A 21,781-nucleotide genomic window follows, 5' to 3' on the forward strand; every position below is an offset into this window, starting at 1 on the left:
GTTTGTCTGATTGGTTGATAAACAAAGCACTGTTGGCCAATAGGGAAGCAAGATAGGTGGGACAAGGAGTTGAGGAGGATTCTGGGAAAGGCAGTCAAGGGTAGAGAGTTGCCATGTGATCCCTGGAGGAGAGGATGCGTCAGGGTGGCGTCCTCGGAAAGACAAGTCCTTCATAAAAATATATATTGGTAACTGTGGGTTAATGTTAAGTCAGAGCTAGACATTAAGAAACCATAGCAAACGGCCAACAGCTTCATAATTAGCATAGCGTCCTCGGTGTTCAATTGGGACTGACGCGGCTCTGGGCCCAGGCTGGCAGGAAGAATGCACCGTACAGGGAGATTGTTCCTGTTTTGAGATCTAGGGCTGCCTTGCTGCACAGCACTGTGTACTGTACTTGGTATATACCTGACATGTGTTCCCAATGCACAGTTCAACAGTTTGGACTCTTTGTTTTCCCACTTGAATCTTTTTTTCTTCTTTGAGACAGCATCTTTCCTTGTATCCCAGGATGGCCCTGAATGTGTAATCTTCCAGCGTCTGCCTCCCGAGTGCTGGGATTACGGGACTGCACCACCATGCTTTCCACTCCTCTCTTTTAAGGTGTTTCCGTTCTCCACCTGCCATGATGAACGGATGAAGGGCTCAAGTTAAGACGGTTGGTAACTCGTTAAACTATAGAAGACTCTTTGCTTTTGCATCGGAAGGAGTCTCTTGGTGATTTTGGCGTTCAGAATTTGGGCCCAACACTAGTAGGTGTATTTAGCACCATGCTTGGCTCCAGTTTTGGGCTACTGTCTTTGTCTTTCTTAACTGGAATAATACATGCCGTGGATGAAGGACAGATGGACAAACAGATTGTGACAGGGCAAGACAGTGCAAAGGTCCCTTCACCTTTTCTTGCTGAGGCCACTTCAGGCTTAACTAGAATCTGGTCTCCTTGGCAGATAATCCCATGGAAAAATTACCCAACTCTATTATAGGAACCCAAGGTCAAGATGCCCCAAATAACTCATCTTAGGTTCTGCTAAACTACCTTCTTGCATAAACCCTCCCCTTGCAGCTGCAGATTGAGGTAAAAAGGATGTGGGTTTTGACTTTTAAAAATCCCTTACCCTCAACGCTCGATGCTACAACACTTGGGTCCTGAATACTTGAGTGTAGTCCCCAACAACAGTGAATACAGACTTTATGCTGGGCATAAACTGTGTATGAGTTGTCATCTTTGCCAGGTGGGCTCCCCATAACAAAATGACACGTCTCTCACACTTTCCATTGGGCAAACAGTGATCAGGAGTCAGGAATTGCCTCCTGTACAACGTCATAGGCCAATCTGAGGTTCCCACCCATGCTAATCATGCTTTCCCAGACTTCAATATGTATTCAGACATGAATAGATATACTGACTTCCTGAGTAAATACCAAATGCACCTAACTGCTAGGGAGAGCTACCACCATAATAAAAAGTAACCCCCAAAACTTTGTAGAAAATATGTTACAAACCAAACTCTCCTGCTTAGGCTTTTGTCTGTCTTTCTGTGGGTACCACATAAAAGCAGATGCTGGGATAACTCAGTACTGATTTTAGCCAATGGTTACTAAGGTTACTATTAGGTCTACATACACATACACACACCATACACACACACACACACAGACACACACACACACACAACACACACACACACCCTTGTTTTGGTGACCTGGTGGTCCAGAGCTATAGTTCCAGGTACTCAGGAGATCGATTCAAGAGGTTTTTAATTACAAGTTCAGGTCTAGTTAGGACAACTTAGTAAGACCCTGTTTCAAAAAAAATGAAGCATAATAAAAGGGTTGAACATATAGCACAGTGTGGGAACACTTGCCTAGCAACACACAGAGCCCTAAGCTCAGTCTCCAGTAATAAAATCTAGCACACACAAAGGTCGATGTGTGATGTCTTACTCTAGCAGCTAGGCAGTGTATTAAGGAAGAGTCATTATAAACACTGGGCCAAAAAAAAAACCCTAAATCTGCAAGGGGGATATATAAGCTTTGGTCCCACCTCATTAGAGACCATGTCTCAGGATCGACTATTTTTTGGGGCTTAGTTGTGAGTGTTTAAGTCGGTCTTGTCTCTTATACACTAAAACATTCCCCGTTGGATACTAGATTATGTTATCATCGTACCTCAGATCAGTAAACAGCTATGTGTCTCCGTGAGTCGCCTGACGGAAACAAAGCATCTCCCTTTTGAAGAAGGTAGGGAGGGTGGTAAAGGAAGCAGGGAACTCTCGGATCACTGATGGTTTTTGATTATTTCCCAACTTCCCACTCTGGTTCCAGCTTTCCAGAAGGGACAGGAGAGATGAGAAATCGTCATAGAGATTTGTGGGAGCCTCAGACTGAGGGCTTACTTTTTGGACCTCAGGATTCCCAAGAGAGTTCCAAGCACTGGATGGATGCTTCACACCAGCAGGGTTTGACCAGCAGGGCAGCATGACAGGGTGATATGGCTCTTTCCCCACAGCCTGAGAGAATCCTACAGTTTCTGCACTCCCCCATGCCATTTGGGGAAGAACAGCATAGGTGTGAAGTCTCAGATAAAAAATTTCACTGTTTAAAGCCAAGTGGGATGGTTAACTTTGAATGGAATATTTTTTACAAGCCTTTTCACCTGTCATCTGCAAGAAAGGACAGTTTAGGGAAATATATGATCAGTTATATGGAAAAGATGCTTTTCCCTCTCTCCACACTTACATCCCCAGGGCCAGGATAAGATGAGTTTGTAACAAATGTTTGTTCCATGAGTCATAAACAGATAACAAAACTCTATTCCAGTATTATCCTATAGAAATATTAAATCACTTCCTGAAATAATATTTCTAGTTATCGTCATTGAGAGGCTGAAATACACACAGGAAAGAATTCTGTGTCATTTGAACAGTGGCTTGTCTCCCTGTGGTGTAATATAAGCTGGTCTCCAATATTATAAGGATTTAGTTTCCCTTTTTGACATTTTCCACAGCTATTGCCAGAGGCAGGCTATTACAATCCCTACTGACTTTGCTCACATAAGAAATCACAGAGTTCCAATATTTACCAGCTAAGCAAAGCCACATTGTGTGTGAATAATTACATATCAGCTCCACATCAGATCTGCAAAGGCATACCCTGAGACCCATCATTAAAATAGAAGATGTTTATTTATTTGACTCTGGGAAGTTTGGTAATAGTTATATTAAAGTTTCCTAATATAAATACTTTCAATGTAAACATGGTAGGCTAAACATAGGTTTATGAAGAGAGCTTGTGTGAAGTTTGGAGAGAGATCTATTTATTTTTCTATTTAGAGATTATTAGATGTTTTAGTAATTAATATTCATCTCAAGGGTTATAAAACATTGTGATCCTTGCCTTTGTGGCATGTTCTCACCCACAGCACATTTTCTTATATATTTTTTAAACCACAACTTGCTTTTCTAAACACATTTCCAGCTAGTGTAGACAACAAAACAGAAAATCTTTGAAAACTCTGTTTTATTTTTTTTCCTTTCTGTTACTGAAATCCTAAAAGGGAGTTTTTCCTTCCTTGCTTGCTTCCTTCTTTCCTTCCTTTCTCCCTCTCTCCTTCTCCTTCTCTCTTTCCTTCTTTCTTTCTTTTTCCTTCTTTCCTACAAATGTAGAGAGAAACGTAGAGAAACATGATTTTTAAATCGACTTTGGTTCATTTTGGAGAGAGCTCATTTTATGCCTGAAAAAGAAGTTTGAATTCTCCTGGGTGGTGGAAGCCTTTGGGTACAAAAAAAATTACTCGAAGGGACTGTGTGTTCTAATTGTCAGACAAAGGGAGGGGGAATTTGAACTCAGCCCCGCAAAGTGTCTTCCTGTGGACCAATGAATGAACTTGGTCACCGGTGATGGATCAAAGCAGTCTCATTTCAGCACTAACACCCACAGCTTCCATCAGCTAATGCATCCTCGACTAGGAACAACAGAGACTCAGTTCAGCAACCCATTAAGTGCACTTTCAACATCAAGGGCTGGAGCAATCTTAGAACATCAGATTGAGGGCCTTTGACAAAAACCTCCTCTGCAGCTGACTCATCCAGGCCTCATAACATGCTTAAGGCAAAACAAATATCCACAGAACACTAAGCACACGAGCTAGGGAATGAAAGGTAGCACCAGAGAGGGCTGTTTCAGAACTCCACTTGTCTACATTCTATTTTCCGTTTTGCTTATTTGCTGGAAGCCTTACGATTTGATTTAAGATGCTTATCATGGAAGTGATGGCTGAATCAGGGTCTTCCCGTGTGGAAACCTGGTTGGTACTGGGCTACCTGCGAATAAGAACGGTCCTCGCTTAGGGCGCTGTTAGGGTCACGGAGTGTGCCTCCACGCTGTCCTCGGAGAGGATGCTCTGAGCAACCCGCAGGTCTCACTAGTAGGGCTCTGGGGGTGACAAGGAAGGACATAAAAGGAGACAAGGCTCACTCTGCGACAGGTGAAGAAGGGGTGCAGAGCTGAGGCGGAGAGGTGGGAGCAGAGCCGTGGGTGGGGAGCTCTGTGGTGCTTGAATATGCTCCCGAGAAGGATGGGTTTGAGCTGAGAGGGTTCACCGGGGGGAGAAGGGCGCAGGGGATGATAGGCAAGAGCTGCCGCTTGAACAGGAAGGCGCAGATGGTCAGTGGGGTCTGAGGAGAGCTTGGCACCCTGGAGAAGAGCTAGATGGGTGATGGAACGGGGCTGGAGAGGGACAGCTTGGCTATCGTGTATAACTTGAAACGTAACCTGCAGGTGACACAGAGCTCTCAGGGTATGAAAGCAGGATGAAATGTCACCCGGTTTGCGTTTTAGAAAGATATTGACAGCCGTGTGGAGGATGGAGCGGGGGAGGCTGCTGTTGGAGGGAGTTCAATTAGGAGGTAATTGCAGTAGCTGCAGTAAGGAAGCATCGGAGTCTGAAGAAACTGCCTTCGATTGACAGGGGCTTTCTAAAGGGGCTTGGATGCATGGGGCCGTTACCTCTGCAGACTGCAGAGCTCCATGGCTCCAGAAACACTGCCTGTGTGCTTGGCGAGTGAAGGAAGACCGATTCGGAGAGCAGCCTCGGGGATTTGGACATTTTTAGCACGAATGTCCATCTTCTGCAGTCTCTTTCTTCTCCTGTGGATATCACTGACAAGATAGTTCGTCTTCCTCCCCGGGGAGGCACTAAAAGCAAATTAGCAGTTCACATTTGGGAGCCATGGAAGAAGCAATTACGGATTTACCCACACTCTGAGGTGTTTAGAACCATGACCAACATGGAAGGGATCCTTTACGAAGAGGGTGACCAGGGAGCCTCTCAGGCCCTGAGGGGTGGGGTGTACTGTATAACAATCATGCAGGTGACAGACCTTGTAGATGGGCCGTGTTGGGAAGGAGGGACAGTCGTTTGACAGAGTCTCTGTAATGGGAGATTGCAGATGGCTTTGCCACAGAACGGTATTTCCCCTCCCCCCCTTTTTTGTGATGGAAAATTGTTCCAGAGAGAAAACCTGTTACATTTGACTTTGTATTCTGCCTGTTAAAGACAGACTTGATTCAAGAACAGCTTTTGGCAGCCCTGGGAGGGTGTGGGTTTGTTCACAAGGGGCTTCCACCCTTTGGACAAGCTGGGCATTTCACTTTGGTGGTTCTGGCCTCACAGGCCATGTTGTCAGGGCTGGACAGACCACGTGAATCATTAAAGTGAGTTTGTCATGTCCTGTTGATGGCAGCTGACTACACTGCAATTTCATTTCTCCAGTCTATATTTTGTCTTCATAGGAGCAGTGAAAACTCTCTGAAGGAAACGTCCTGTCTCGGGAGAACCCCTCGGGTCCCAGGCTCTTCAGTCACACACACCCCAGCTACATCAACCTCCTCTTCCCCCGTACTGCTGTCTGCACCCTGAAACAAAAGGTGGGAGAGTTTTACAAGGAGTCGTGTGTGTGTGTGTGTGTGTGTGTGTGTGTGTGTGTGTGTGTGTGTGTATATGCATGTGTGCACTTGTGGGCGTGTGTGAGTATATGTGTGTGTGCATGAGCACGCATGAAAGAGAAAGAGAGAGAGAGAGAGAGAGAGAGAGAGAGAGAGAGAGAGAGAGAGAGAGACTCTTTCAGATTGGCACACTCAAGGGTGACCAAAGCACTACGGTGAATTCCAGGTCTTCAGCAACAAATGACTCTGGGGTGCTGCATGTGTTTATTAGTAAAAGGGGGAAAGGAAGGCTGATATAAATTTTACAACAGGAAAATACTCCTATAAAGCACTTGCCTAAGCCAAGCAGGGATCTGGTTCACTCTAAGTGCCCCTAGGTGCCTATAGAGTTGATGTGCTTGAAGGAAGAGGCATTAAAGAAGGAACATGGGAGTGGGAGATGGGGTTGGGAGGAAGCAATAGAGAAATACACCTGGGCCCTGAATGGCCAGCGTGAGCACTCAGTCCTGAAACAGAGTAGGGTGTTGCCCAGCTCTAGAGGATAGATGCCAAGATATGCCCAGGAAGATAACCATGGTACTGCAAGAAGAAAATGCCTGAAGCACATACATTTGTATTTTAAATCTCTTCTTCAAAATATTTCTACCTTTTGAGGGTCTTATAAATAGTAAAGTAGGAACATCATAGACATGCATTTTCAAAAACAATGCTTCTCAAAGGTGCTGTTATTTTTTTAAATTAAGGTACAAAGTAAAAGCACTTTGATGATGATCCACTGTACAACAGTGGAAGCACATACCAACATTCTTTCTTTCAAAGGGCTCCTCTTGAAGAAGCTGAAACACACACATCATAAGCACTAGCAGGTCCATCCCCCGCCCCACGCCCTGCCCAGGTTCTTATGTAAGAGTGCAGTAATGATTCCCAAGGATGGCGATAGATACGAGAGAAGAACAAACAGAAGGGAGAGGAATAAAGAGTCTCCATTTCACCTTGCAGTAGGAGGGTCTTTGGGAATTTCAAGGATTACTCTTAAGTGGGCAAGATTATTAATACGCCAGAGCAAATGGGGGGTTTGATGTCTTTACAGAAGAGAAATGAAATGAGGGCAACAGGCTGTCAAGAGTCATCCCATGTTAGCTCCTCAGGAGGCAGGCACCGAGCTAACAGCAAGAGAAGGTAATTCCATTTCTTCAGAAAGGTGGCTTAACTTCTCATGTGCCTCCTGAACCTTTCTTCCATTAGTGTAGATTAAACACAGAGCTGGCTCCGGCTTTTCCAGTGCTAGCAGACTCAAGGTGGCACTCTAAGTGTCTAGCTCCTGGTATGCTCTTTACAGAGACCTTGAGTCAAGTTCTTTACATACACCACCTGACAAATGACAACTGTGAGGGTATCTTCTTTGCTTTTTCCAGAGGTGGATATTTGAGGCAGTTTTAGTGACAGGTTTAGGTTTCTTAGCTAGCAAGTATCTGTGAGGATTCCGCCACCCTACTCTGGACAACACCCTGTTCCTGAATCCTTTGTGAAGGGCACCTTGCTCTGATTACTTAGTGCTGGTCCTGGGAGCCAGGGTGGATTTGTTCTCTTGCCTTGGGGTACAGCCATGATTACTACTTCTCATGTACGTGTCAACATAGTCTAGTAAATATCATCAAATAGAAATCAGCAGCCAAGCCATCCCAAATGTTTTACGATTCTTACCATATGTGTTTAGTTGTGTTATTACGTTGCCTGTCCTAATTAAGATGATAGAAATCTGAGTTGAAGTAACTAGTTGTTTGGATTCCAGAGTTAAGATATCATCCCTACCACCCTTAGCCTTTCCTTCCCCAATCCTGCTTGCTATTTGCTGTCCAACTCCATTTTTAAAAAGATTGCCACTAGAAATGTTAACAAATTGCTGTCAAATATATACTCAAACGGATAAACCTAACTCAGTAAGCTTGGAGCAGTAGGGGCTGTGAACTTTATTAAATTGTGAATCCGCTGGGAAAATTTAGAGCTTTCTAACAGTTCCTTGGTCTTATTAAATGGAGGGAGGACATAATCATGGTGGAAAGGGATAGGTTGAAATAGTCGATGTTTTTCTGGCTACTAAGAGTGAGACATGATTGGGCACTGTGGTGGTTGAGCTTTTGTCAACTTGACATCAACTAATGTCATCTGGGAACAGGAAACTTCAATAGAGCAGTTGCCTCCATTGGAATGGCCTACTTGTGTATCCATGGGGACATTTTATTGATTTGTGATTAATGTTAGATGGCCCAGCCCACTGTAGGTGTTGCAACTCCTGGACAGGTGGTTCTGAATGGTAAACAAAAGCAGGCTGAGCAAAAGCAGGCTGAGCAAGCCATGGAGAGCAAGCTCAGTGTTGAGGTCTGGGCTGTGATCCTAGGCTTTCCCCGAGGCCTTGATGTGTGGAGATCTAAATCCAGGGACATGATTGGCAGGGCCAGGTTCTTGGGAGCTTTCCCTTGATGCTCTGATGTATGGAGAAGGAACACAGCTCCTTCTCTAAAACCAAGAATAAGCATGTCAGAGCCAGTGATGTTCTGGGGCCAGGGCCTTGAGGGAGCTGTAGAGAACTCTGTGACCCCCAACTCTTCCCACTGTATGAACTGTGGTAGTCAATCCCAAGGTCTCTAACACCCTGGAGAATCCTGTGCAACACTGTTTAACTAACTTCTTGCTGATTCCGTCCCGTTGTATGATAGTTTCCACAGGCTTTGTCCTACTTCTACTCCGGACATAGTAAGATGTCGTACATTTTCTTTTATTATTTTTGTATGTTAACTTTAAATTCAATTTTAAAATGGCACAAAATGCTCCCAAGCTATATTTTAATATTGCTTTTAGAATCACTGGAATACACATCAAGTCGTGAAAGCCTTCCAGTCTACCCTCTGTAGCAAAACACTCTTAGCTATATTTATAATTTTTTTCAATTTTCAAAAATCATACATATACTGAGTAGATGCATTGATTCCATTACATAAAACAAAAGCAACAATTCATACATTCTTATTAACTGTGCATTGGCGCTTGACAATGACCACAGACATGGATATAAGCCAATAAGAACAATACTTTACCAACTGACGCTGTACTTCTTAGTAAACTTGCTTGGCATTAAACATAGCTTGTGCAGAATTTCCTGATCCTGGCTTTTGTATTTTTTTTATCTTTTCATCCCATGGCCCAGCCTGTCAGGAACATGTTAGTGGAGAACAACCTTTTGATCCAGCTCAGTCAATCAGTGTTCCTTCATGATCGCTGCTTCAGGTCCTGCCTCGAGACTCCTGTTTGGAGCTTCTCTCCTGGATTCCCACAAAGACGGGTCGTGACTTGTTAGATGAAATAAAACACTTTCCCCCTCAGGTTGCTTTTGGTCAGCACAGCCACAGAAAGCAAGCCAGAACAAGCATTTTGGTAAATGTGGTGTACTTAAGCAGAACTTAGTGAGAAATGGTCCCCTTATTCTGGTTGAAAAGATGAACTCAGGGGTGAAGGGATAGAGGTGGCTGTCCTGTTACTTGTGACTATTTCAGAGATAAATTTTACAGTTTGAGTATCTTAAGTATAAAATTTGAGCCTTACCTACAAGACCAACCTGCCTGGCAGGATGTGCCCATTTGTACAACAGTGCAGGTTTGGGAGTAACCAACTTGTGGTTTCAATGAGATATTCCCATGACCTTCAGCATTTGAATTCTTGGTCTCCAGTTTGTGGCATTGTTGCTTAGGAGGTGTGACTTTGCTGAAGGAAGTACATCGTTGGGGGATGGGTTTTGAGGTTTCTATAATTACATGGCATTCTCTACCTTGTGGTTATAGTTCAAGACCTGGTCTCTCAGTTTCCAGTCAGTCCACCAAGCTTCCCTGTCATGGCCAGACTCTTATCCCTCTGGAGCCATAGCACCTTTTAAGTCACCTTGGTCATGCTGCTTTATCACAGCAATAAAAACCCTACCTAACACACAGTTTCTTTCTGATTGGACTTGAGGTCCACTCCACAGGAGAGAATCCATGCCTGGTATTGTAAACTTGCTCAAAATCCAGTGAGGTCATAAGCTCTAGCAGGGACCTAACCCTGTCATTTAGCTAAACTAACGTAACATCCAGATGCCTGCTTACATTTATGTCCGCAGACAAATGTGACTCTCAACCTTAATCAGAGAAGTCTTCCTTTCCAGTGAGTACTGGCGAATGTAGAGACTCATGGCTGCAGAAGGTGTTGAGAATAAGTAAGTGATGAGGGCATAGCCCTAAACAAGACGTTTATATCACTGATTCTAGGGTTCAGGGTTCACTAAGGAAAAGGGGGGCAGAAAGAGTGTGAAAGTCAGAAGACTGGAGACGTTCTGAGTAAGAAGATATATATCCATTGTTAAAATAGCTGTGAATGCCTGCACTAGACTGTGTCTGCTCTAGAACAAGTCTATCAACAGTCAGACAGGGATGAAGGAGGGGCTTGGAGGACTCTAGATAGGTACAGAGAAGAGAAATCATTTGTGAACCCATTGGTGATTCCACTAAGCTCCAATGGTTAGTTCAAATGGTCACATTGACTGCCCTGGGTAGAGTGAATGAATCACAAGCCAAACCAAAAGTCCTGAATCTTTGAAAGAGATTAGTAGGGAGGATGGGGGTTGTTGATAGGATGGGCGTGAGTTAGAGAAGGTGGAAGAGACAGCAATTAAAATTCACAGGTACAAAGTTGCCAACACACTTAATATAAATAAGTTATAAAGACCTTTAAATAAAATAGTTTGTAGTTTACATTTTCTGTCTGGAATTCCTATAATCAGTGCTTTGTGTTTTATTTTTACCTTACGTGCTTTAAAACAAATGTTACATTTTTAATTTAACATGTATATAGCAGGAAATAGAGAAGCAAAGAATAGACATTCATCCATTGTCACAAGCAGTTCGGTCGGATGTGTCAAGATTTAGCAAGAGTGTTGGCTGAGAACTAACAATCACCCAGGCCCAGACAACCCATGGCTTCAAAGAAGAAGAGCAAACAAGCCATAGTAAGTGAGAACGTCCTTCAACTTTTCAAAGGAATCCAAAGCAAGGCATATGCAGCAATATGGTTTTTAAAGAAACTACTGAGTTACCATAATGCTTACTACCCACCCTTGGTTCAATGTCACTAAATTTCATCGAGGCAATAATAGTGTAGTTTCCATTGACTATTGATTGAAGCCCCCCCCCCATATCCCTGGGTAGGTCTAAGTGGGGACCTTTATATATGGTAATGTAAATGGAGTGGGAAGGAGGAGGGGCTGTCTTTCCTGAGTATTTGAGGCAATGAATTGTCAACAGTCACACATCTGTCCATTTATGCTCATGTGTATGTTCATTCTGCACACATTTTTCAGGACATGTATTCATAACAAGGAAAGTGTCCATTCTAACAGGGAAAAAATTCCTGCTTTTGGGAACGTTTATTGTAAATCCAGAACCTACTGTTTTCTTAGCAAGGAAACACACACACCAGAAATCATAATACCCATTTTCCTTTATGAACAATTCATTGGCACTGAAAGTCTTCACAAATCATAGTGCGTGATATTGTGCCTGCAAGTTCCAGAGTTGTGGAGGAAAATTTATTAAGTCCGCAGAAGGAGGAACAAGACATCTGTCTTGATAAATGAACCCTGGACTGTGCTTGGTGAGCATTTACAATCGCAATTCACAGGGGGTTAAGACACGCAAGTCCATTAATCCAGTATTGTAAGCAAAGAAGCAAATGAATTTAGGGGAGTGCTACTTGGTATCTGTGTGAACCAGAGTGGCAAGGAACTAACCTTGCTTTTAAAACAGCCCACAAATCACTGTTCTTGGTTATTTAGGAATATTTCCATGTCTGCAGCGAGCTGCTTTCAATAACACTAGATGATTGACATGTAATTACTACATTCATTTATATCCCAAGCCGCTTCCAAGTTTCACAGAGCACTGCAGCAGTAACTCTCAGCGCCTCTTTCTTGGATGTGAGAACAGAATAAGGCTGGTAAGCAGAAGCAGGCACAAACGTCAGAGTAGCTGGTAGAGTGGACTGCTTGTGGGGGGGGGGCGTTGGAGGCAACATGGAGCCCAACAGATTAACTACATCCATAGAAGACAATGTGTTCAAACCTGCCATGAGATTTGGCTGGATCCATCCCTTGTCTCCCCCTGCTGTCTCGGTGTTCAGCTAAGTAGGGAGTGGAGGCAGCTGCCCCCTTGAATCTGTCGTCTGCGAAGGTCTCCACTGGCATCTCCTCTGCCCAGAACCAGCATGGTGTGATGATCTCTCAGCTGACACACATCCAAGGCCTTTTCTCCTTACCTTTACTCAACTTCCTCTGCCAGATCTGGAATCTGCCTTTGAAAACAGACAGCACTCTTGTGGGCCCATTTTAGAACATGGCCAAAGCAACATGTCTTATTCTAGCTTCCTCGGGGACACGTAGCTCATAGAGGTAGGGCATTTCATGAAAGTGGGGTGTTCATTTCCAGTCCGTTTCTCCCCTAGTATAAGTCAAATCCTGTCTCTTAAAAATTGTCTATTTACATAGCACCGTGTCCTTAAAACCTACTATATCCACTACTCTCATTTGAAGTGGGCAGGGTGGGTGCTGTTGGTTCACGGGTGTTTAGCCAATGCTTCAGAGGTCAACTGACTTTGCAGAGTAGAGACTGGGGAGACCAGAGGCAGGCTCAACACCCTGGCCAATTGATTTGTAGGTAGGTGTTCTCACCCTAAGCCATGGAACCTCTTCAGCTGGGAAGAGGCAGGGTCAAAGAGAAGACAATGCCCGTGTTTAGTGTTTTAGTGTTTAATGTGGGGACCATTTTCAATATGTGCAGATGAACACTTAACCTCACGTTTCTCAACCAGATCTCGCTGCTTATTTTAAACACTTGTCTTCAACCTTCCCCGCTTAGAAGGAATGGGGGAAGGAAACAAGACTTTAAAACTTGTCTTGTTTCCCATGGGCTGTTACGGTCCAGTCACAAACGTTCATGGAGACGGAGTGTGTGTCCTCTGCTCTACCATAGAGGGATATGTATCAAGACCACCGCGCTGGAAAACAAGACCGTCCCATGGATGGACAGATAGGGCAGACAGAGCTGACAGCTAGAAAAGGCTTAGCAGTAAGGAACACAACGCTAGAGAGTGCAGAGAAGTGGCCAGGACAGGCTTAGCAGAACGTTCCACAGGAGAAATGAGGCCCCGGAAGCAATGGAGCAGTCGGCGGGGAAGACCAAGGGAATCCTGAGAGAGAATGTAACTAGTGAAGAGCGTCAGTGACGGACTTGAGGGGTAAAATCTTCAGGGCAGCTCTCAAGTCATGTCTTAGTCCTAATAACTCAGTGCTGGCCGTTGAAGCCGTATTCTGTGGTCTATATGTGGACCTCGGAATCCCATGCAGTGTGGCTTGGTCTGGAGACCTTGTTTGGGGTATTTATTCCTGTCTTTTCTCCTTCTGTCCAGCCCCTAAGTGGCCTAATTGTGTCTTTGAAAGCTTTTTTAAGCTGCTAAAACAATTGAGAACAAAATTGTGGTGCTCCCTCTCCCCTGCCAACCCCTTTATCTACGTCACGAGGTCCCTTTTATTTAATTTATGTTTTTTTAATGTGCAAAATGTTCTCACGTACTTAATAGGCAACATCTCCTTTAACCACGATGTCTTTGGAGGGAGAAAATATTATTTTCACTATTTCACAGGAGACGGCAGAAGCCAAAAGCCTCGTAATTTGACAAATGGAGTGCCGGGCGCTGGGCGCCGGGCGCCCGTGTTAGCTGCCCTCCTCACTAGCCTGTCTCACTGCTTTCACGAAGTCTGCATTTCCTTTTCACCTTTTGCTGCTCTCTGTTGAAATAACCTCCCCTCCTCTTCTGCCACTGAACCGCTGCTCCTCTGTGAGAGCCCAGACTAAAATATGACCCGCCCCCTGCGCCTGTAGACAGAGCCAGCTCCGCCTGCTTCTTCTGTGAGCATGATCCGGCTGCTGTCTCTGTGGCGCAGCTGGCGTTTCAGGGTGAGTTACTGCTGTCTGGTAATAGAGCGTCTAAGCAGCTCAGACAAGCAATCCAAGTGAGTCTAGAATGCGGGGACAGGGGTGTCAGAGAGGAGGCCTCGACAATCTATGGGTAGTAGATCCGTGTTTATCCCTGGCACGCAAATGGGCTTTGGGAGCCCGTCCCACATGGAGGGATGCTCTCTCAGCCTGGACTCACGGGGGAGGGCCTAGGCCCTGCCCCGGATGATATGACAGACTCTGAAAATACCCATGGAAGGCCTCACCCTCCCTGGGGAACGGAGGGGGGAATGAAGTGGGGGGGACTGGAGGGCTGGGGGGGTGGGGGAGGGGCGGGAGCTGAGGGTAACATGTGTAAAAACTTAAATAAAAATTTGTTATATAAAAATAAAAGAGTGTGGAGACAATAAAAGTGCATCAGTCTGAAGGCTTGAGACGTTAACCGGTTCCGAGCAGAGTCTGAATCAAGGTCTGAGAGAGGCTGGAACCCAGGGCAGAGAGATAGGACTTGCAGTGCTCATCCTGTCAGTGAAGCAAAGGTTGGGTCTGATTCTCAAAGGGTAAGGGATGCATTCAATAGCATCTTTTGGTATCCTCTGTAGGCTAAGGGTATAACACTTGAGTTTGGGATGATTGGTGGTAGCCTGTATATACTCCCTATAACTGGTGTAGAACTCTGAGTAGCAAAATTGCAGAAGGGAGAGCAAATCTGAATGTGCAGTGGTGCTCCAAAGGACTGCAGCAAGATTTGAATTCTCCGAAGTCCCCCCAAATCAGCCCAAAACGGGCTGTGGCTCATCTCAGAAAATGTCCAGGCCCGTGTGGCTTCAGCAGCAAAACCTACCAAGGGAGAGCTCACTCCTGTCTGGTGTGAGCCTCCAGAAAACAGGAAGAGGAAGCATTCTCACATTGTTCAAGGCCCGCACAGCTCGATAATTGCAATAGACAAGGACAACTGTGAGAGAAGAAATGTGCTGCCAATGTCACCTATGAAAACAGATTCCAGGATAAAGAGCGACATACCAACAAGTTGAGTTCAGCCGAAAATGAGAAGGTTAATGCCTCATAACCACATCAGGTTCCTATCAAGAATGTAGGGATGGCTTCACATTTGATAACAAGGGGAAGATCCTATGACTGCCTTAGCAGGGGAAGTCTTTTTGTTCAAAAGCAAACATTTTTTTAAAAAGCTAGCAATTTATGAATATCACTATTTCAAAAACATGCATTTATTTATTTATTATTTGTCTTATATATGTGTCTGTGTATATGTACACAGAGATCAATTCGCGGGGGTCAGCTCTCCGCATCGTGCGGGACCTAGGATTGAACTGGGGTCCTCAGGCTTGAGAGCAAGAGACTTTAACTGTTGAGCGATCTCAATGCCCCCAATCCAGAAACAGACAAGAACTTTCCCAATCAGACATAGTGACATCTCAAAATTCTTTTGAGAATGGGGCAAGAAAAAGAAGCACATTGTTATGGCTACATTCATGAATGGACTGACTGGGCTTATATATCAAGGTTATAAAAGAAAGGTGTATCAATCAGAAATGAGCCAATAAGTAATGACCATAAATGTAGGAGTCTTTCTAAAGCAAGTGACTTACCACGCTGTTTGGGTTGGAACGCTTGTTTTGCATTGGTACACAAATTATTACATTTTGTTTGTTAGCATTTCAGATAAGGTCTCACTCTACAGCCTTAGCTGGCCTGGTACTCAGCATTCAGAACAGACTGGACTTAAACTCACGGAGGTCCGCTCTGCCTGCTCATCCAAGTGCTGCCATTAGAGGCATGCCTCACCATGCCAGGTATAAAACAGGACACAAATTATAAGCAGGAGTTTTATAAAGAGTTTTAGGGAGATTTGGCTAATTTCTTCCACAAATAATTATGTGGCTGCTTCTCAGACACTGGTCTAGCCTCTGAAGACACAGAAATGAAAAAAATAAAAAGACATTTTCATTTTTGTTGGAGAAACTGACAGGAAGCTAGCAATAAAGTAAATGTAACTCATGAGGACTCTGTTGTCTGGCGGCATTTTGGCCGACAATGGGCCATACACACAATGCTGGTACCATGAAGTATAGACTCACATGACATCATAGCTATTCTGATTTTTTTTAATAAACACACTCTGTGATGTCCACACAGTGGTAAACATACTTAACAATGTATTTCTAAGGAAATGTCCCAATTGATAAGCAGTGTATGACTGTCACTTCAAGACACAAAATGGAGAAGGGGCAGGAGCGTGTCCAGAGAGAAAGATGACCTTAGCAGGTACGGGAAATCCTTTTTGAGGAGGTGTGTGTGAGTGTTTGCATCCTGAGGAATTCATGTTGCATACCAAGACCATAGCCTTGCACCTTATTGCTCTAATTGATCTACTTCTTTGAAAACAGCGGGCCCAGCCCTTAATAACAAAGCCCGTCATAAGGGGGTTTTATGTCTAGAGATCATGGGTAGAGATTCTTCTGTTAGAAAAGAATTATTTTAATGGTCTGTAAGTTATTGGGCAGCCATAAACCATATGATCATCTTTGGATGGTCTCTTATCTCCCGTGCATCCTTCTCTTATCTCACTGAAGTCAACTGGCCTTTTGGAAAGGGTAAATGAGTTTGGGCCTACTTTACTCCCAAAGAATCCTGGAGGAAAAACAACTTGCCCATGCAGTGTCTGAGGCAAATTTGGACTCCTTTCCTGCTAGAGCTGTGCTTAAACTGGGGTTTCCATCCTCTGTGGTCAGGACATGTTTAATCCCCTTGTGTTCTGGCTGGCAAGTGGGAAAGTCCTCCTGCCACATTTTATAGAAACGTCCAGCTTAGGAGGAAGCAGTTTGGATGACAGCTACTCAGCAGCGAAGAATAAATGGAGAGTATCCTTGAATTGGGGGAGACTCTGAAAGCACCCCAACCCCCCCACCACCAAGATCCTCTCTTTTCTGAGTTCTGCTAAGTTTTCTGAAGGCACAAAAACAAAAGAATCTGAAAACATGAAAGGCAATGTACAAACTTCAGCCCAGGGGGAAAAGAAGCAGACGCTGATTGAGAATCCCTATCCCGTCTTGGGAACTTACCTATCTGATATAGACTCAGCCTCCCTCATTGTACTGGTGAGGAGACCAGCCTTGAGGAGCTACTATTTAGGGACACAGATACAGCCCCTCCCCAGAGAACCGCAGGGGTTAGGTTTCCACCTGGTGTGGAAATGCCAGAGGCTCTGCCACAGTCCCTTCTGGGGAGTCAGCACTTGCTCTCAAAGAAGCGACCCCCATTTTGTGTATTTCTTAGGAAAGGGGGATATACACCTTTCATTCAAGGATGCCCTTGGTAGGTGACAGCCACTGGAACACCTGACTCAGCCTCACAGCCTGTGTAACACGGTGCTCCGGCTTCTGACATTTAGATTGCTCTTCCTATAGAAAAAAAAAGTCTCAGGCTGAGAAACAAGAAGAAGATGTATCCAGTCACTGTAGAGAGAGGTAACAATGCGAAATGGAGTTCCCCGGCTGCTGAATGTAAACACCCTCCTGTGGGTCTAACCCAATCAAACACACCACCGACACGGCCACCTCTTATTTGGTAAAACTTTTTGATCTAGGAGATTCATGAATACCTTACAAGTTAATCCTGCCTCTCTACCTCTATCCCTCAAACACAACAAATGCGTGACTACTAAAATCTAGCCCTGTTTGTTGCCAGCTGACAGCTCAGCGTTCCTACCTATCCTTTCCTGGGCACCTGCACCAATCCTGCTCACCTGTCTTGTCTTCAGACCTGAGCTGGCCCAGGGGAGCACTGCTATGTCAGCCTTTAGCAAATACCGCTGATCTCAGCTTGAGATGTGCTTGCAAGTTTCGAGGACAAGATGCTTGTGTTATTTTCTTTACAGGAAAGAAAAGACGACCACAGAGATTTCTTTCTGAGGCAGAAAAGAGTCCCCCAGTCCCCACACTGGGTCATTACAGATGACGTGGTTGAAATTCCCATTTGAGAGTATCACATGGCTGGTTGCAGCTAGGGTGTGCTTCAGCAGAGTAGGCTTCCCAGAACCTTTTCTAGCTAGGCTTTCAGTTTTGTAGAACATATGGCCGCTGTGGAAACTGTTCAAATCTGCTATATGTTGCAAGGAATCAGGCATAGATATATAAATTACCAGGCGTGGCTATGTTCCAATAAAACTTTATGTACAAAACCAGATAGATGGTGGGCCATTTTTGGATAACTGCCTACAGCTTTCCAGTGCCTGGTAGGCAACAATTATTTCTCAGCACGTGCAGTCCAGATCGAACACATGAGTATCGCCTAGGCAACTTTTAGAAATGTTGATGATCAGACCTTGGAAATGATTAGAATCAGTCGGCAAGCTTGCTGAACTAGGACTCTGGGCCCTAACCTAGCATTTCTGATTTGGGAGACCTATGGGTCTAGGTTGGGGCTTGGGATTTTGTCTTTCTCACAGATTGCCAGATCACTGAACACTGCAGACCCAGGGACACGCTTTGGGAACTGCAGCTGTAAATGAAACCCTCTTCCTATACGTGGGATCCGGGATCTGGGGATGGGCCTTGTGGTCCAAAGAGCAGAAAGCAGGGACTGGAGGAGCATGGGGAGGGGAACAGTCCTGCTTGTGTCTCTAATTGACTCCTTGCCGGTGTGAGGGTGGGACAGTCCAGGAAGCCAAAGGAGCCAAGGCTGTGACCTGGTGAGGGGCTGGTGTGGTCAGGAAGGTCTGTATCGAGGAAGACTGTCCCCATGCTCTGTAGCTGCATTTGGCAAGATGATGACATTTTCTGGCACTCAGACAAAGGAAAGATCAGGGGCAAGTTTGAAGCTCAGAACAGGGAGAATCTACAAGAATAGGACATGCCCTGAGAGGCTGCCGCACATCTGGGTCCTTTCTGTGAGGCCCCAGCTGTAGTGTTAAATCATGCCCCAAAGATTTTTTTTCATGCCCCGAAGATTTAACTTACTCCATGTACTTGTGGAACTGTAGGCTTCAGTGAAATGGATAAGGAGGCTACTAGAACTTTTCCAGCAGACAAACCTGGCCTTTCTCACCTGCAGATGCTTCCAACTCCCCCGGGGTAGGAGAGCTGAGAATTTTTTTAGTTATTAAATGCCCCAATATGAAGAGACAGACTTGTCAAATCCCTGGGCTGATGTGTAAACAGCATGGAAGCCTTCCACCCCTGTGTGCTAGCCGTGGGATTTGTCAGCAGCTGGTGTGGAGAGGGTGGGGGTGGGGTGAAGGGTTGGGGATGGGCTTTCGAGCAGTGAACGAGCTGCCAGAGGGTGTGTATCAAGTGGTGCGCGCGCACTGGGGTTTCCTACGGGAAAGAGTGGGAATGGACATGATCGCTTCCACGGTGCTTGCTCAAATAGCGTCCCAAACTTCACCTTGACTTGTCTTCCCCTACCACGGACCGTCCCCACATCTCTTGCAACACAAGAGGCACAGCCTTCGAAAGGGCCACGTGAGAATTTTCCAAGGAAGCACACTGAAGAGATGCGTGACTCTGGAACATCGTCAGTTCCAAAGTTGCAGAGTGTGGAACGTTAGTAAGTGCCTTCAAGATGGCGCTCTAAGAAGCAGGGAGATCCTAGTAATTATGCTTTTTGTCCTCACTATGGGGTTCTTAGCCCTTTCTCAGGGCTGAACCCTCCTAGTCACCCAAGGAATTTAAGAATCCAATTCTACTCTGGGTTCCTCTTAAAGAATGCGCTAGCTGGGAGGTGGCGGGGTGCCCCTTTGATCCCAGCACTCAGGAGGCAGAAGTCGGCAGATCTCTGTGAGTTTAAGGCCATTCTGGTCTAGAGAGCTAGTCCTAGAACAGGTAAGACAAAACTAAAACGAAAAGAGTATGCTCACGTCTTATATCGGAAGCAATTTATTAAAAGAGAAGACTAAATCCAGATAGAAGACTTCCTTTTCTGCTCTTTTTTTGTTTTGTTTGTTTTTCTGACCTGACTGGGTTCCGGTACTGGCCTTGGGATGTTTCAGTGCCCATCCACGCCCCTCCTTTTCAGAATGCTGGGACCTCAGCCTCATGTCAATCATATTGGCCACTTTTGTCTTGTTCAGCCAACATCCTACACCACATAGAACTATCAAGTTTTGGGGAAGAGTTTGTAGTTCCAGTGAGTCTGTCCTGTAGTTTACCAGAACTCCTACAAAATAGAACTCAAGTTCAAATTCTCCAAGATCAACAGCAAATAAGACTTGGCACAGAAAGGCAGGGTATTCACAAGTGCTTGTCTTTCATTGGGTCCAAGATGGAAAATGGCTGCCATCATCTGGAAAGAGAGTCCGAGAGGAGGACCTGGTCTCAGTCTCAGAGTTGGTAGATTTGCTGACAAGTGAGGTGGCTTCACCCAGTGACCTACGTTTAATGAATAAATTGGATCTAATTTGAGAGCGGACGGATCAACCACTTGGATTACCCATTGTTTATGTGTACCTTGCTAACATATATTATAATTTGCAATTTTCCGGTCTTAACTAAAGTATCCATGTTGTATCAATCTATAAAGTTTACTTTATTATAATTTTTTTCATCTTTGTTTCCGCCACATTAAGCGTTTCATCTGACTTGTCAACATAGTTTTCAATCAGGAATTCTGGAGAACTGAACAGGGAATACTGAGTGATGTGGAGTGGAGTTGTTAGAACAGACAAAGTCGCAAGGGTGCACTTTTACTGTCACTTCTATCTCCGAGCTTCCTCAAGCCACAACAGCTCAAAATCAGTGATTGTCTCCAAGCCCAAGGTGTAGACTAACCCTGAATTCCACGAGCCGTTGGTTGGCCTTGGGCAGGAAAAGCCCAAGTCTTGTAAAGAGCAACACTGTCAAGGGAGACCCACTCCACTCACCCACAGCTTGCTAAGGCTGAATCAATGACCAGGAGAGGAAAAAGCAAGCCGCTCTAGATATAACCCTGTTTCTTTTTCTTTCCCCCTGAGGTGAGGAAACCTGTGGAAACAAGGCGACATTCCTTCCAGTCCTGGTGACCCTACTCCTTCAGGAGCCAAGCTCTCCTGCCAGGAGGATATATGTCCTGCTTGGGGGAGAGGGCTGCTATCATAGAAGTTTTCTGAGGACTCGACTTTAATTTAAATAAAGGAAGAGAAAGAATTTCTGGTGCTGTGGTTTCCTGTGCCAAAGCAAATAGGTAAAACAAGAAACCTGACATTTCTCAACGCTGCATTCCTGGCACTCAGGGCTCTGCTTCCAGATTTACCTTCACTCTCCCTCCCTCCCTCCTTCCCTCCCTGCCCTTCCTCTGATTTTGTTGGACACCTCACTTTTTCATTTCCTCCCCAAACGATCTTACAGATTTTAAAATCTCTTGTGCTCTATTTTTCCTTTGTGCATGGCTCCAAGAACTGATTGTTTCTAGAACACCTTTGCCCTGCTGCCTAGAACAGTCTAAGACCCAAGGAAGGGCAGAGGGTGGTGAATCTGAAGTTCCTCTCTTTGTCAGCACACTGCAGAGGAATAAAGTCAGGGCAAGGGAGCTCACCCCAAAGGTGTTTTCTTTTTAGCTACAACAGGAATACCTTGTATGATCCGGGGGCAAGGCAAATTCAGGCTTTCTACCATTTTCTCCAAAAAGGTTCCATTACGCTCTTCATTATCAGCCTTCAGATGAAGGTCAGGACAAAAAGCATCTAACCTGACAACCCTCTCAGTAGACCCTACCCAAAGGACCCAGAGGCCCCTCTAACATATAATGCTTCCTGAAGCAAATTCCGTTCTGCGACTTGCCTATCATGAAAACAAACCACCCAA

The 21,781-nt window shown here is 45.0% G+C and overlaps 1 protein-coding gene across 3 annotated transcripts in view; it reads right to left on the reverse strand.

Moving 5' to 3' along the window:
* The window catches only part of Kcnab1 (potassium voltage-gated channel subfamily A member regulatory beta subunit 1), a 384,414-nt gene that overhangs the window by 134,355 nt on the left and 228,278 nt on the right, over positions 1-21,781 (reverse strand). The gene's annotated exons all lie outside the window — the stretch shown is intronic.

Source organism: Mesocricetus auratus, unplaced genomic scaffold (assembly GCF_017639785.1).
Source record: "Mesocricetus auratus isolate SY011 unplaced genomic scaffold, BCM_Maur_2.0 Super-Scaffold_100011, whole genome shotgun sequence".
Taxonomy (NCBI): domain Eukaryota; kingdom Metazoa; phylum Chordata; class Mammalia; order Rodentia; family Cricetidae; genus Mesocricetus; species Mesocricetus auratus.